A 15,000-nucleotide genomic window follows, 5' to 3' on the forward strand; every position below is an offset into this window, starting at 1 on the left:
TAATTAGCCTTTATGACATCATAAATGAGAGAAGGGGAGAAGGGAGACAAGGGGAGAAGGAAGGGAAGGGAGAGAAGGGAGGGAAGGGGAAAAGGGAGAGAAGGGGAGAAGGAAGAGAAGGGAGAGAAGGGGAGAGGGAAGGGAAGGGAGAGAAGGGAGAGAAGGGGAAAAGGGAGAGAAGGGAGAGAAGAGAGAGAAGGGGAGAAGGAGGAGAAGGGAGAGAAGGGAGAGAAGGGAGAGAAGGGGAGAAGGGAGAGAAGAGAGAGAAGGGGAGAGAAGAGAGAGAAGGGGAGAAGGGGAGAAGGGGAGAAGGGGAGAAGGGGAGAAGGGGAGAAGGGAGAGAAGGGGAGAAGGGGAGAAGGGGAGAAGGGGAGAAGGGGAGAAGGGAGACCAGGGGAAAGTCAAGGGCACCAGCCAAACACTTATCTTACTCCCTGAGTGAAATGTCAAGCTAAGTTAGTACAGGATTGATGAGATGAGGTGGGAGGATAAAGTGGAGAAACTAACCAGACAAACAAGTCAGTGGCTAACTAAAATGTTTCCTACATGTGTCAATATAATATTAACCACTAATATACAGAACAATTCAAGTATAGCTTTATACACATTTCATACTATATTACATCAGACCACTGTCAAACAACGAGTGTAAACAACACACACTAGACAAGACAGGAAACAAACAAACAGATAGCTTGTCGTTTCTAGTGGGTGGTGTTCACCTGGGTCTAGATGCTCTGCTGTGAAGAGGGTTTTCTCTGCATTATATTAAACTTCAGACTAGTCCATGTTGAGGAGCTGGTATTACCAGACTAGTTAATGTTGAGGAGCTGGTGTTACCAGACTAGTTAATGTTGAGGAGCTGGTGTTACCAGACTAGTTAATGTTGAGGAGCTGGTATTACCAGACTAGTTACTGGTGAGGAGCTGGTATTACCAGACTAGTTAATGTTGAGGAGCTGGTGTTACCAGACTAGTTAATGTTGAGGAGCTGGTATTACCAGACTAGTTAATGTTGAGGAGGTGGTATTACCAGACTAGTTAATGTTGAGGAGCTGGTGTTACCAGACTAGTTAATGTTGAGGAGCTGGTATTACCAGACTAGTTAATGTTGAGGAGGTGGTATTACCAGACTAGTTAATGTTGAGGAGGTGGTATTACCAGACTAGTTAATGTTGAGGAGCTGGTGTTACCAGACTAGTTAATGTTGAGGAGGTGGTATTACCAGACTAGTTAATGTTGAGGAGCTGGTATTACCAGACTAGTCCATGTTGAGGAGCTGGTATTACCAGACTAGTTAATGTTGAGGAGGTGGTGTTACCAGACTAGTTAATGTTGAGGAGCTGGTATTACCAGACTAGTTAATGTTGAGGAGCTGGTATTACCAGACTAGTTAATGTTGAGGTGGTGTTACCAGACTAGTCCATGTTGAGGAGGTGGTATTACCAGACTAGTTAATGTTGAGGAGGTGGTATTACCAGACTAGTTAATGTTGAGGAGCTGGTATTACCAGACTAGTTAATGTTGAGGAGGTGGTGTTACCAGACTAGTTAATGTTGAGGAGGTGGTATTACCAGACTAGTTAATGTTGAGGAGCTGGTATTACCAGACTAGTTAATGTTGAGGAGCTGGTATTACCAGACTAGTTCATGTTGAGGAGGTGGTATTACCAGACTAGTTAATGTTGAGGAGGTGGTATTACCAGACTAGTTAATGTTGAGGAGCTGGTATTACCAGACTAGTTAATGGTGAGGAGCTGGTATTACCAGACTAGTTAATGTTGAGGAGGTGGTATTACCAGACTAGTTAATGTTGAGGAGCTGGTATTACCAGACTAGTTAATGTTGAGGAGCTGGTGTTACCAGACTAGTTAATGTTGAGGAGCTGGTATTACCAGACTAGTTAATGTTGAGGAGGTGGTATTACCAGACTAGTTAATGTTGAGGAGCTGGTATTACCAGACTAGTTAATGTTGAGGAGCTGGTATTACCAGACTAGTTAATGTTGAGGAGCTGGTATTACCAGACTAGTTAATGTTGAGGAGGTGGTGTTACCAGACTAGTTAATGTTGAGGAGCTGGTATTACCAGACTAGTTAATGTTGAGGAGCTGGTATTACCAGACTAGTTAATGTTGAGGAGGTGGTATTACCAGACTAGTTAATGTTGAGGAGCTGGTATTACCAGACTGGTCCATGTTGAGGAGCTGGTATTACCAGACTAGTTAATGTTGAGGAGGTGGTATTACCAGACTAGTTAATGTTGAGGAGGTGGTATTACCAGACTAGTTAATGTTGAGGAGCTGGTATTACCAGACTAGTCCATGGTGAGGAGCTGGTATTACCAGACTAGTTAATGTTGAGGAGGTGGTATTACCAGACTAGTTAATGTTGAGGAGGTGGTATTACCAGACTAGTTAATGTTTAGGAGCTGGTATTACCAGACTAGTCCATGTTGAGGAGCTGGTAACTCATTACCAGATCTATAATCCCCAAATTATATATAGTTGACAAATATTAAAATGGATCCTTACACAGCCCTGTGCATCCCAAATGGAACTCTATCGCCTATATAGTGCCCTAACTTTGAATAGAGCTCAATGGGCACAAAAGTAGTGCACTACATAGGGAAGAGGGTGCTATTTGAGATTGAGCGCTGGGTTTTCATCAGCATGATTCCAGTTAACCTCTCTACACCCAGCGTTTTGAGAGTCATATTCACAGCAATATAAAGCTTAGTTAATAGCTGCCCCCCGCCAGCTTCCTGTCTCATTAGTTCATTCAGATCACCGTTAGGGTTCACTGAAGACGCAGCTACTCTTCCTGGGCTCCTGATAAAATCACAGGACGTGTAACAGAACACTGATACACGGACAGACAAGAACAGGACATGTAACAGAACACTGATACACGGACAGACAAGAACAGGACGTGTAACGGAACTCTGATACACGGACAGACAAGAACAGGACATGTAACAGAACTCTGATACACGGACAGACAAGAACAGGACGTGTAACAGAGCACTGATACACGGACAGACAAGAACAGACACATTAAGAACTGAAGAACAAGGTGTTATGTTGAGTGTGATAGTGTGTCTGTGTGTGTTATGTGGAGTGTGATAGTGTGTCTGTGTGTGTTATGTTGAGTGTGATAGTGTGTCTGTGTGTGTTATGTTGAGTGTGATAGTGTGTCTGTGTGTGTTATGCTGAGTGTGATAGTGTGTCTGTGTGTGTTGAGTGTGATAGTGTGTCTGTGTGTGTTATGTTGAGTGTGATAGTGTGTCTGTGTGTGTTGAGTGTGATATTGTGTCTGTGTGTGTTATGTTGAGTGTGATATTGTGTCTGTGTGTGTTATGTTGAGTGTGATAGTGTGTCTGTGTGTGTTGAGTGTGATATTGTGTCTGTGTGTGTTATGTTGAGTGTGATAGTGTGTCTGTGTGTGCTATGTTGAGTGTGATAGTGTGTCTGTGTGTGTTGAGTGTGATAGTGTGTCTGTGTGTGTTATGTTGAGTGTGATAGTGTGTCTGTGTGTGCTATGTTGAGTGTGATAGTGTGTCTGTGTGTGTGTTGAGTGTGATAATGTGTCTGTGTGTGTTATGTTGAGTGTGATAGTGTGTCTGTGTGTATGTTGAGTGTGATAATGTGTCTGTGTGTGTTATGTTGAGTGTGATAGTGTGTCTGTGTGTGTTGAGTGTGATATTGTGTCTGTGTGTGTTATGTTGAGTGTGATAGTGTGTCTGTGTGTGTTATGCTGAGTGTGATAGTGTGTCTGTGTGTATGTGTGTGTTTGTAATTTTACAGTCCCTATTGTACCATGAGATGTTGTGTTAAGCGTTTTGTAAAGGTAATTGTGCTGTTGAGTAATAGGAGATGAAAGGTAGATCCATGCGATCATGGCTCTATATAATACTGTGTGTTGCTGTGAATTCCTTTTGGACTTGGGGACTGTGAAGAGACCCCCGGTGGCATGTCTTGTGGTGTATGTATGGGTGTCTGGAGAGACCCCCGGTGGCATGTCTTGTGGTGTATGTATGGTTGTCTGAAGAGACCCCCGGTGGCATGTCTTGTGGTGTATGTCTGGTTGTCTGAAGAGACCCCCGGTGGCATGTCTTGTGGTGTATGTATGGGTGTCTGAAGAGACCCCCGGTGGCATGTCTTGTGGTGTATGTATGGGTGTCTGAAGAGACCCCCGGTGGCATGTATTGTGGTGTATGTATGGGTGTCTGAAGAGACCCCCGGTGGCATGTCTTGTGGTTTATGTATGGGTGTCTGAAGAGACCCCCGGTGGCATGTCTTGTGGTTTATGTATGGTTGTCTGAAGAGACCCCCGGTGGCATGTCTTGTGGTGTATGTATGGTTGTCTGAAGAGACCCCAGGTGGCATGTCTTGTGGTATATGTATGGGTGTCTGAAGAGACCCCCTGTGGCATGTCTTGTGGTGTATGTATGGGTGTCTGAAGAGACCCCCGGTAGCATGTCTTGTGGTGTATGTATGGGTGTCTGAAGAGACCCCCGGTGGCATGTCTTGTGGTGTATGTATGAGTGTCTGAAGAGACCCCCGGTTGCATGTCTTGTGGTGTATGTATGGGTGTCTGAAGAGACCCCCGGTGGCATGTCTTGTGGTATATGTATGGGTGTCTGAAGAGACCCCCGGTGGCATGTCTTGTGGTGTATGTATGGGTGTCTGAAGAGACCCCCGGTGGCATGTCTTGTGGCGTATGTATGGGTGTCTGAGCTGAATGTTACCTGAATTTGCAGATAAATCTGTAATTTTTATCACTGTAATATTTCTCATAAATACTAGGAGAAAAGCAGTTCATCTCTCGCCAACCCTCAACCAGGAAGTACTGACCTGCTAGTTCTGTGTGTAGTTAAGGGCAAGGTGTGCTATTCTGTTCTGAGTCAGTTGCAGCTTTGCTCGGTCTTTCTTGGCTGCACTTGACCATATTACCAGACAGTAATCAAGATTGGACAAAACCAGAGACTGAACAACTAGAATATATTTGTTATAACAGACATCAATATGACTTCATCAATATGACTTGACCATGAGAATTGACCATCCAATGTTCTACCTAGTAGTTTATCTTCCTCAACTTGCTGAGTGATGACACCTATTCAAACTCCTGTTTAGGTACAGCTCATATACAATGTTTTGAACCAAATACAATGCTTTTAGTTGTAGATGTGTTTAAAACTTCACGCCCGGGTGAAAAGCGTGCCCAGAGTTAACTGCCTGCTACTCAGGCCCAGTTGCTAATATATGCATATTATTAGATTTGGATAGAAAACACTCTACAGTTTCTAAAACTATTTGAATGATGTCTGTGAGTATAACAGAACTCATATGGCAGGCAAAAACCTGAGAGAAAAACAACCAGGAAGTGGGAAATCTGAGGTTTGTAGGTTTTCAACTCTTTGCTTATCCAAGATACAATGGAAATGGGGTCATGTTGCACTTCCTAAGGCATCCACTAGATGTCAAACGTCTTTAGAATCTTTTTTGATGCTTCTACTGTGAAGTGGGGGTGAATGAGAGATGATTGAGTAAGGTCTCTCCCAGAGTGCCACGAGCTGACCATGTGCTGTCCATGCGCGTTCATGTAAGAGTTAGCTGCGTTCCATCGCATTTTTGAAGACAAAGGAATTCTCCGGCTGGAACATTATTGAGGATTTATGTTAACGTAACTTTTTGGACTATAACGGAACTTTTTGGACTTTTTGTCCGTACTTTCCGCTGGACTTGAAAGCGCGTCGTGAGTTTAGATTGTGTACTGAACGCGCGAACAACAAGGAGGAATTTGGACATAAATGATGGACATTATCGAACATAACAGACATTTTTTGTGGAACTGGGATTCCTGGGAGTGCATTCTGATGAAGATCATCAAAGGTAAGTGAATATTTATAATGCTATTTCTGAGTTCTGTTGACTCCAACATGGCGGACATCTCTTTGGGTTGATTTGTTGTCTGAGCGCTGTACTCAGATTATTGCATGGTTTGCTTTTTCCGCAAAGTTTTTTTGAAATCTGACACAGCGGTTGCATTAAGGAGAAGTGGATCTAAAATTCAATCTATAACACTTGTACTTTCATCAACATTTATGATGACTATTTCTGTAAATTGATGTGGATCTCTGCAAAATCACCGGATGTTTTGGAGCTATTGAACATAACACGTCAACGTAAACTCTGATTTTTTGAAATAAATATGAACTTTACCGAACAAAACATACATTTATTGTGTAACATGAAGTCCTATGAGTGTCATCTGCTGAAGATCATCAAAGGGTAGTGATTAAGTATCTATATTTCTGCTTTTTGTGACTCCTCTCTTTGGTCTGGAAAAATGGCTGTGTTTTTCTGTGACTTGGCTCTGACCTAACATAATCGTTTGGTTTGCTTTCGTCACAAAGCCTTTTTGAAATCTGACACTGTGGCTGGGTTTACAACAAGTATATCTTTAAAATGGTGTAAAATACATGTATGTTTGAGGAATTTTAATTATGGGATTTCTGTTGTTTTGAATTTGGCGCCATGCAGTTTCACTGGCTGTTGACGAGGGGAGACGCTACCGTCTCACATACCCTAGAGAGGTTTTAAGACCTGTTCATTATGTAATCAGCCATTCTGATACTGACTCTAACTCCTTATTTAGAAGGTCAGTGAGCTCACTGGCTTTGGGGGCTGACATGTAGAGTGTGGAATTATCTGAATACCTAGTCATTCTAGGTTCCTGTAAGACCAGCGCCAACATAATAAATACTAATAAATAGGGAAGAGTAATGGTCCATGGCCGGTGTTCTGAGGCTCACGGTACATATCTGGTGTCAGAGAAGCTTCCACTGAAGAACTCTCTCTGGGTTCTATTGGATAAGAAACTCTCCAACCATGTGATGGCAGCTGATGTGAAGCCAAACCAAGTGAATTATAAAAAAATAAAATTAAATAATGATCAATCACATCAAAGGCTGCCATGAACTGCAACAATACAACTCCAACTTATTATCCATCAAATTATTATGAATAATATGACATTGGAAATACAAGGTGATGATTTTAAAGATGACTGGGGTCTATTCACATGGCTGGACAGCAAGGATAACACACACATACACATAAAAGCTAAGTTTTAATGACCCCTGTAGAGAGTAAAGAGACAGAGACAGAGACAGAGAGAGAGAGAGAGAGAGACAGACACAGACAGACAGAGAGACAGAGAGACAGAGAGACAGAGAGAGAGAGAGAGAGAGAGAGAGAGAGAGAGAGAGAGAGAGAGAGAGAGAGAGAGAGAGAGAGAGAGAGAGAGAGAGAGAGAGAGAGAGAGAGAGAGAGAGAGAGAGAGAGACAGACAGACAGACAGAGAGAGAGAGAGAGAGAGAGAGAGAGAGAGAGAGAGAGAGAGAAAGAGAGAGACACAGACAGAGACAGAGACACAGACAGAGACACAGACAGAGACACAGACAGAGACACAGACAGAGACAGAGACAGAGACAGAGACACAGACAGAGACACAGACAGAGACACAGACAGAGACACAGACAGGGACACAGACAGAGACACAGACAGAGACACAGACAGAGACACAGACAGAGACACAGACAGAGACACAGACAGAGACAGAGACAGAGAAAACTATTTTGTGGTTCTGAAAAGGTCATTCGAAATTACAACCAGAATGATGCCTCGGCGGGTGGGCCCTGAAAACACAATTAGCACCCCTCTCTCTCTTTCCTCTTTCTCTCTTAATCCACCTCTCTCTTCCTTTCATTCGCTCTCTCTCATTTACTTTTTTCTCTCTTTATCTCTCTATCTGTCCCTCTCTTTTTGTCTCTCTTGATTTAATTCCCTGCCGTTGCACATTAACAACCTTCATTTTGATCAAAATACAAACGCTTTTCAAATTCCCATTAGACGTTTCTTCAGCGATGAGCGAGTGAGTAGCGGCTATCTGAAGCAAAAGCTTTGACTTCAAACAGAAACACTTGGTTGTATTTCATCTCATGTTAATCACGTTGGGCTTTTCCAGTATTTATACCACTAGATTTTCTTTGACACACTGTGGTCCCGATCACATATGTAAAAGAAAAGTATGCAAGGTTTTCTCTCTTTAATATTCTCTCCTCCGTGTAGCTATGGGAGGGGGATGAAAATCATCCATATTATTTGAGCAATAGACAGTATTAAATTTGTAAAAGTTTAGTGAAAGATGAGAGAGAAGGGATAAAGGATGGTGAGAGCACTCACACCTCTGTTTCTGCTGATGTTGTCTGTGTATGGGTGTGTGTGTGAGTGTATGTGTGTGTGTGTGTATGTGTGTGTCTGTGTGTGTGTGTGTGTGTGTGTGTGTGTGTGTGTGTGTGTGTGTGTGTGTGTGTGTGTGTGTGTGTGTGTGTGTGTGTGTGTGTGTGTGTGTGTGTGTGTGTGTGCGTGTGTGTGTTCTTGTGTGCTTGTGTGTGTGTGTGTGTGTGTGTGTGTGTGTGTGTGTGTGTGTGTGTGTGTGTGTGTGTGTGTGTGTGTGTGTGTGTGTGCGTGCGTGTGTTCTTGTGTGCTTGTGTGTGTGTGTGGGTGTGTCTGTGTGTGTGTGTGTGTGTGTGTGTGTGTGTGTGTGTGTGTGTGTGTGTGTGTGTGTGTGTGTGTGTGTGTGTGTGTGTGTGTGTGTGTGTGTGTGTGTGTGTGTGTGTGTGTGTGTGTGTGTGTGTGTGTGTGTGTGTGTGTGTGTGTGTGTGTGTGTGTGTGTGCGTATATGTCTGTGTGTGTGTGTGTGTGTGTGTGTGTGTGTGTGTGTGTGTGTGTGTGTGTGTGTATAGGTATAGGTGTGTGTGTGTGGGTGTGTGGGTGTGTATGTGTGTGGATGGGTGGGTGTGTATGTGTGTGGATGGGTGGGTGTGTATGTGTGTGGATGGGTGGGTGTGTATGTGTGTGGGTGGGTGGGTGTGCGTTTTCTTGTGTGTATCTAGCGAGAGACAAAACAACCAGATATATCAACCTAGTAGAATCCCCTCTGCATCGTATATAGTATATAGTAGTATATCAACCTAGTAGAATCCCCTCTGCATCGTATATAGTATATAGTAGTATCTCCACCTAGTAGAATCCCCTCTGCGTCGTATATAGTAGTATATCAACCTAGTAGAATCCCCTCTGCATCGTATATAGTATATAGTAGTATCTCCACCTAGTATAATGCCCTCTGCATCGTATATAGTATATAGTAGTATCTCCACCTAGTAGAATCCCCTCTGCATCTTATATAGTATATAGTAGTATCTCCACCTAGTATAATCCCCTCTGCGTCGTATATAGTAGTATATCAACCTAGTAGAATCCCCTCTGCATCGTATATAGTAAACAGTAGTATCTCCACCTAGTATAATGCCCTCTGCATCGTATATAGTATATAGTAGTATCTCCACCTAGTAGAATCCCCTCTGCATCTTATATAGTATATAGTAGTATCTCCACCTAGTAGAATCCCCTCTGCGTCGTATATAGTATATAGTAGTATCTCCACCTAGTAGAATCCCATCTGCATCGTATATAGTAGTATATCAACCTAGTAGAATCCCCTCTGCGTCGTATATGGTATGAAATAGTCTCTCCACCTAGTATAATCCCCTCTGCATCGTATATAGTAGTATATCAACCTAGTAGAATCCCCTCTATGTCGTATATAGTATATAGTAGTATCTCCACCTAGTATAATCCCCTCTGCATCTTATATAGTAGTATATATCAACCTCGTAGAATCCCCTCTGCATCGTCTATAGTAAATAGTAGTATCTCTCCTAGTAGAATCCCCTCTGCATTGTATATAGTAGTATATCAACCTAGTAGAATCCCCTCTGCATCGTCTATAGTAAATAGTGATATCTCCACCTAGTATAATCCCCTCTGCATCCTATATAGTAATATATCAACCTCGTAGAATCCCCTCTGCATCGTCTATAGTAAATAGTAGTATCTCTCCTAGTAGAATCCCATCTGCATCGTATATAGTAATATATCAACCTAGTAGAATCCCCTCTGCATCGTATATAGTATATAGTAGTATATCCACCTAGTAGAATCCCCTCTGCATCGTATATAGTATATAGTAGTATCTCCACCTAGTAGAATCCCCTCCGCATCGTATATAGTATATAGTACTATCTCCACCTAGTAGAATCCCCTCTGCATCGTATATAGTATATAGTAGTATCTCCACCTAGTAGAATCCCCTCTGCATCGTATATAGTAGTATATCAACCTAGTAGAATCCCCTCTGCGTCGTATATAGTAGTATATCAACCTAGTAGAATCCCCTCTGCATCGTATATAGTATATAGTACTATCTCCACCTAGTAGAATCCCCTCTGCATCCTATATAGTAATATATCAACATCGTAGAATCCCCTCTGCATCGTCTATAGTAAATAGTAGTATCTCTCCTAGTAGAATCCCCTCTGCATTGTATATAGTAGTATATCAACCTAGTAGAATCCCCTCTGCATCGTCTATAGTAAATAGTGATATCTCCACCTAGTTTAATCCCCTCTGCATCCTATATAGTAGTATATCAACCTCGTAGAATCCCCTCTGCATCGTATATAGTATATAGTAGTATCTCAACCTAGTAGAATCCCCTCTGCATTGTATATAGTATATAGTAGTATCTCAACCTAGTAGAATCCCCTCTGCATCGTATATAGTATATAGTAGTATATCAACCTAGTAGAATCCCCTCTGCGTCGTATATAGTATATAGTAGTATCTCAACCTAGTAGAATCCCCTCTGCATCCTATATAGTAGTATCTCCACCTAGTAGAATCCCCTCTGTATCGTATATAGTAGTATATCAACCTAGTAGAATCCCCTCTATGTCATATATAGTATATAGTAGTATCTCCACCTAGTATAATCCCCTCTGCATCCTATATAGTAGAATATCAACCTAGTAGAATCCCCTCTGCATCGTATATAGTATATAGTAGTATCTCCACCTAGTAGAATCCCCTCTGCATCGTTTATAGTATATAGTAGTATCTCAACCTAGTAGAATCCCCTCTGCATCCTATATAGTAGTATCTCCACCTAGTAGAATCCCCTCTGCGTCGTATATATTATATAGTAGTATCTCAACCTAGTAGAATCCCCTCTGCATCGTATATAGTATATAGTAGTATCTCAACCTAGTAGAATCCCATCTGCATCGTATATAGTAGTTTCTCCACCTAGTAGAATCCCATCTGCATCGTATATAGTAGTTTCTCCACCTAGTAGAATCCCCTCCGCATTGTATATAGTAAATATTAGTATCTCCAACTAGTAGAATCCCATCTGCATCGTATATAGTAGTATATCAACCTAGTAGAATCCCCTCTGCATCGTATATAGTATATAGTAGTATATCCACCTAGTAGAATCCCCTCTGCATCGTATATAGTATATAGTAGTATCTCCACCTAGTAGAATCCCCTCCGCATCGTATATAGTATATAGTACTATCTCCACCTAGTAGAATCCCCTCTGCATCGTATATAGTAAATAGTAGTATCTCCACCTAGTATAATCCCCTCTGCGTCGTATATAGTAGTATATCAACCTAGTAGAATCCCCTCTGCATCGTATATAGTATATAGTAGTATCTCCACCTAGTATAATCCCATCTGCATCGTATATAGTAGTATATCAACCTAGTAGAATCCCCTCTGCGTCGTATATAGTATATAGTAGTATCTCCACCTAGTAGAATCCCATCTGCATCGTATATAGTAGTATATCAACCTAGTAGAATCCCCTCTGCGTCGTATATGGTATGAAATAGTATCTCCACCTAGTATAATCCCCTCTGCATCGTATATAGTAGTATATCAACCTAGTAGAATCCCCTCTATGTCGTATATAGTATATAGTAGTATCTCCACCTAGTTTAATCCCCTCTGCATCCTTTATAGTAATATATCAACCTCGTAGAATCCCCTCTGCATCGTATATAGTAAATAGTAGTATCTCTCCTAGTAGAATCCCCTCTGCATTGTATATAGTAGTATATCAACCTAGTAGAATCCCCTCTGCATCGTCTATAGTAAATAGTGATATCTCCACCTAGTATAATCCCCTCTGCATCCTATATAGTAATATATCAACCTCGTAGAATCCCCTCTGCATCGTCTATAGTAAATAGTAGTATCTCTCCTAGTAAAATCCCATCTGCATCGTATATAGTAGTATATCAACCTAGTAGAATCCCCTCTGCATCGTATATAGTATATAGTAGTATATCCACCTAGTAGAATCCCCTCTGCATCGTATATAGTATATAGTAGTATCTCCACCTAGTAGAATCCCCTCCGCATCGTATATAGTATATAGTACTATCTCCACCTAGTAGAATCCCCTCTGCATCCTATATAGTAATATATCAACATCGTAGAATCCACTCTGCATCGTCTATAGTAAATAGTAGTATCTCTCCTAGTAGAATCCCCTCTGCATTGTATTTAGTAGTATATCAACCTAGTAGAATCCCCTCTGCATCGTCTATAGTAAATAGTGATATCTCCACCTAGTATAATCCCCTCTGCATCCTATATAGTAGTATATCAACCTCGTAGAATCCCCTCTGCATCGTATATAGTATATAGTAGTATCTCCACCTAGTAGAATCCCCTCTGCATCGTATATAGTATATAGTAGTATCTCAACCTAGTAGAATCCCCTCTGCGTCGTATATAGTATATAGTAGTATCTCAACCTAGTAGAATTCCCTCTGCATCCTATATAGTAGTATCTCCACCTAGTAGAATCCCCTCTGCATCGTCTATAGTAGTAAATCAACCTAGTAGAATCCCCTCTAAGTCGTATATAGTATATAGTAGTATCTCCACCTAGTATAATCCCCTCTGCATCCTATATAGTAGAATATCAACCTCGTAGAATCCCCTCTGCATCGTATATAGTAAATAGTAGTATCTCTCCTAGTAGAATCCCCTCTGCATCCTATATAGTAGTATCTCCACCTAGTAGAATCCCCTCTGCATCGTATATAGTATATAGTAGTATCTCAACCTAGTAGAATCCCCTCTGCATCGTATATAGTATATAGTAGTATCTCCACCTAGTAGAATCCCCTCTGCATCCTATATAGTAGTATCTCCACGTAGTAGAATCACCTCTGCATCGTATATAGTATATAGTAGTATCTCCACCTAGTAGAATCCCCTCTGCATCCTATATAGTAGTATCTCCACCTAGTAGAATCCCCTCTGCGTCGTATATATTATATAGTAGTATCTCAACCTAGTAGAATCCCCTCTGCATCGTATATAGTATATAGTAGTATCTCAACCTAGTAGAATCCCCTCTGCATCGTATATAGTAGTTTCTCCACCTAGTAGAATCCCATCTGCATTGGATATAGTAGTATCTCCACCTAGTAGAATCCCATCTGCATCGTATATAGTAGTATATCCACCTAGTAGAATCCCCTCTGCATCGTATATAGTATATAGTAGTATATCCACCTAGTAGAATCCCCTCTGCATCGTATATAGTATATAGTAGTATCTCCACCTAGTAGAATCCCCTCCGCATCGTATATAGTATATAGTACTATCTCCACCTAGTAGAATCCCCTCCGCATCGTATATAGTATATAGTAATATATCAACCTCGTAGAATCCCCTCTGCATCGTATATAGTATATAGTAGTATCTCCACCTAGTAGAATCCCCTCTGCATCTTATATAGTAAATATTAGTATCTCCACCTAGTAGAATCCCCTCTGCATCGTATATAGTAGTATATCAACCTAGTAGAATCCCCTCTGCATCGTATATAGTATATAGTAGTATCTCCACCTAGTATAATCCCCTCTGCATCGTATATAGTAGTATATCAACCTAGTAGAATCCCCTCCGCATCGTATATAGTATATAGTAGTATCTCCACCTAGTATAATCCCCTCTGCATCGTATATAGTATATAGTAGTATCTCCACCTAGTAGAATCCCCTCTGCGTCGTATATAGTATATAGTAGTATCTCCACCTAGTAGAATCCCCTCCGCATCGTATATAGTAAATAGTAGTATCTCCACCTCGTAGAATCCCCTCTGTACTGCATCGTGTTGACATGTACAATGACAAATAAAGAAGTACAACTGAATATAAGCTGACGCACACTGTATAAGGTAGACTTAACAAACCCTATGTTGACATAAGTACAGAAGAAGTGCACTAAATAGGGAATAGGGTGCCATTTGGGAAACATACTATGTCATGCAGCGAGAGAAACACACAGCCCCTGATTTACAGACAGAGAGGCACACAGCCCCTGTCTCACAGACAGAGAAACACACAGCCCTGTCTTACAGACAGAGAGACACACAGCCTCTGTCTCACAGACAGAGAAACACACAGCCCTGTCTTACAGAGAGAGAAACACACAGCCCCTGTCTCACAGACAGAGAAACACACAGCCCTGTCTTACAGACAGAGAAACACACAGACTCTATCTTACAGACAGAGAAACACACAGCCTCTATCTTACAGACAGAAAAACACACAGCCTCTATCTTACAGACAGAGAAACACACAGTCGTGTCTTACAGAGAGAGAAACACACAGCCTCTGTCTCACAGACAGAGAAACACACAGCCCTGTCTTACAGAGAGAGAAACACACAGCCCCTGTCTCACAGACAGAGAAACACACAGCCCTGTCTTACAGAGAGAGAAACACACAGCCTCTATCTTACAGACAGAGAAACACACAGCCCCTGTCTTACAGACAGAGAAACACACAGCCTCTATCTTACAGACAGAGAAACACACAGCCTCTATCTTACAGACAGAGAAACACACAGCCTCTATCTTACAGACAGAGAAACACACAGACTCTATCTTACAGACAGAGAAACACACAGCCCCTGTCTTACAGACAGAGAGACACACAGCCCCTGTTTTACAGACAGAGAAACACACAGCCCCTGTTTTACAGACAGAGAGACACACAGCC

The sequence above is a fragment of the Salvelinus fontinalis genome, chromosome 5 (genome assembly GCF_029448725.1).
Source record: "Salvelinus fontinalis isolate EN_2023a chromosome 5, ASM2944872v1, whole genome shotgun sequence".
Classification (NCBI taxonomy): Eukaryota; Metazoa; Chordata; class Actinopteri; order Salmoniformes; family Salmonidae; genus Salvelinus; species Salvelinus fontinalis.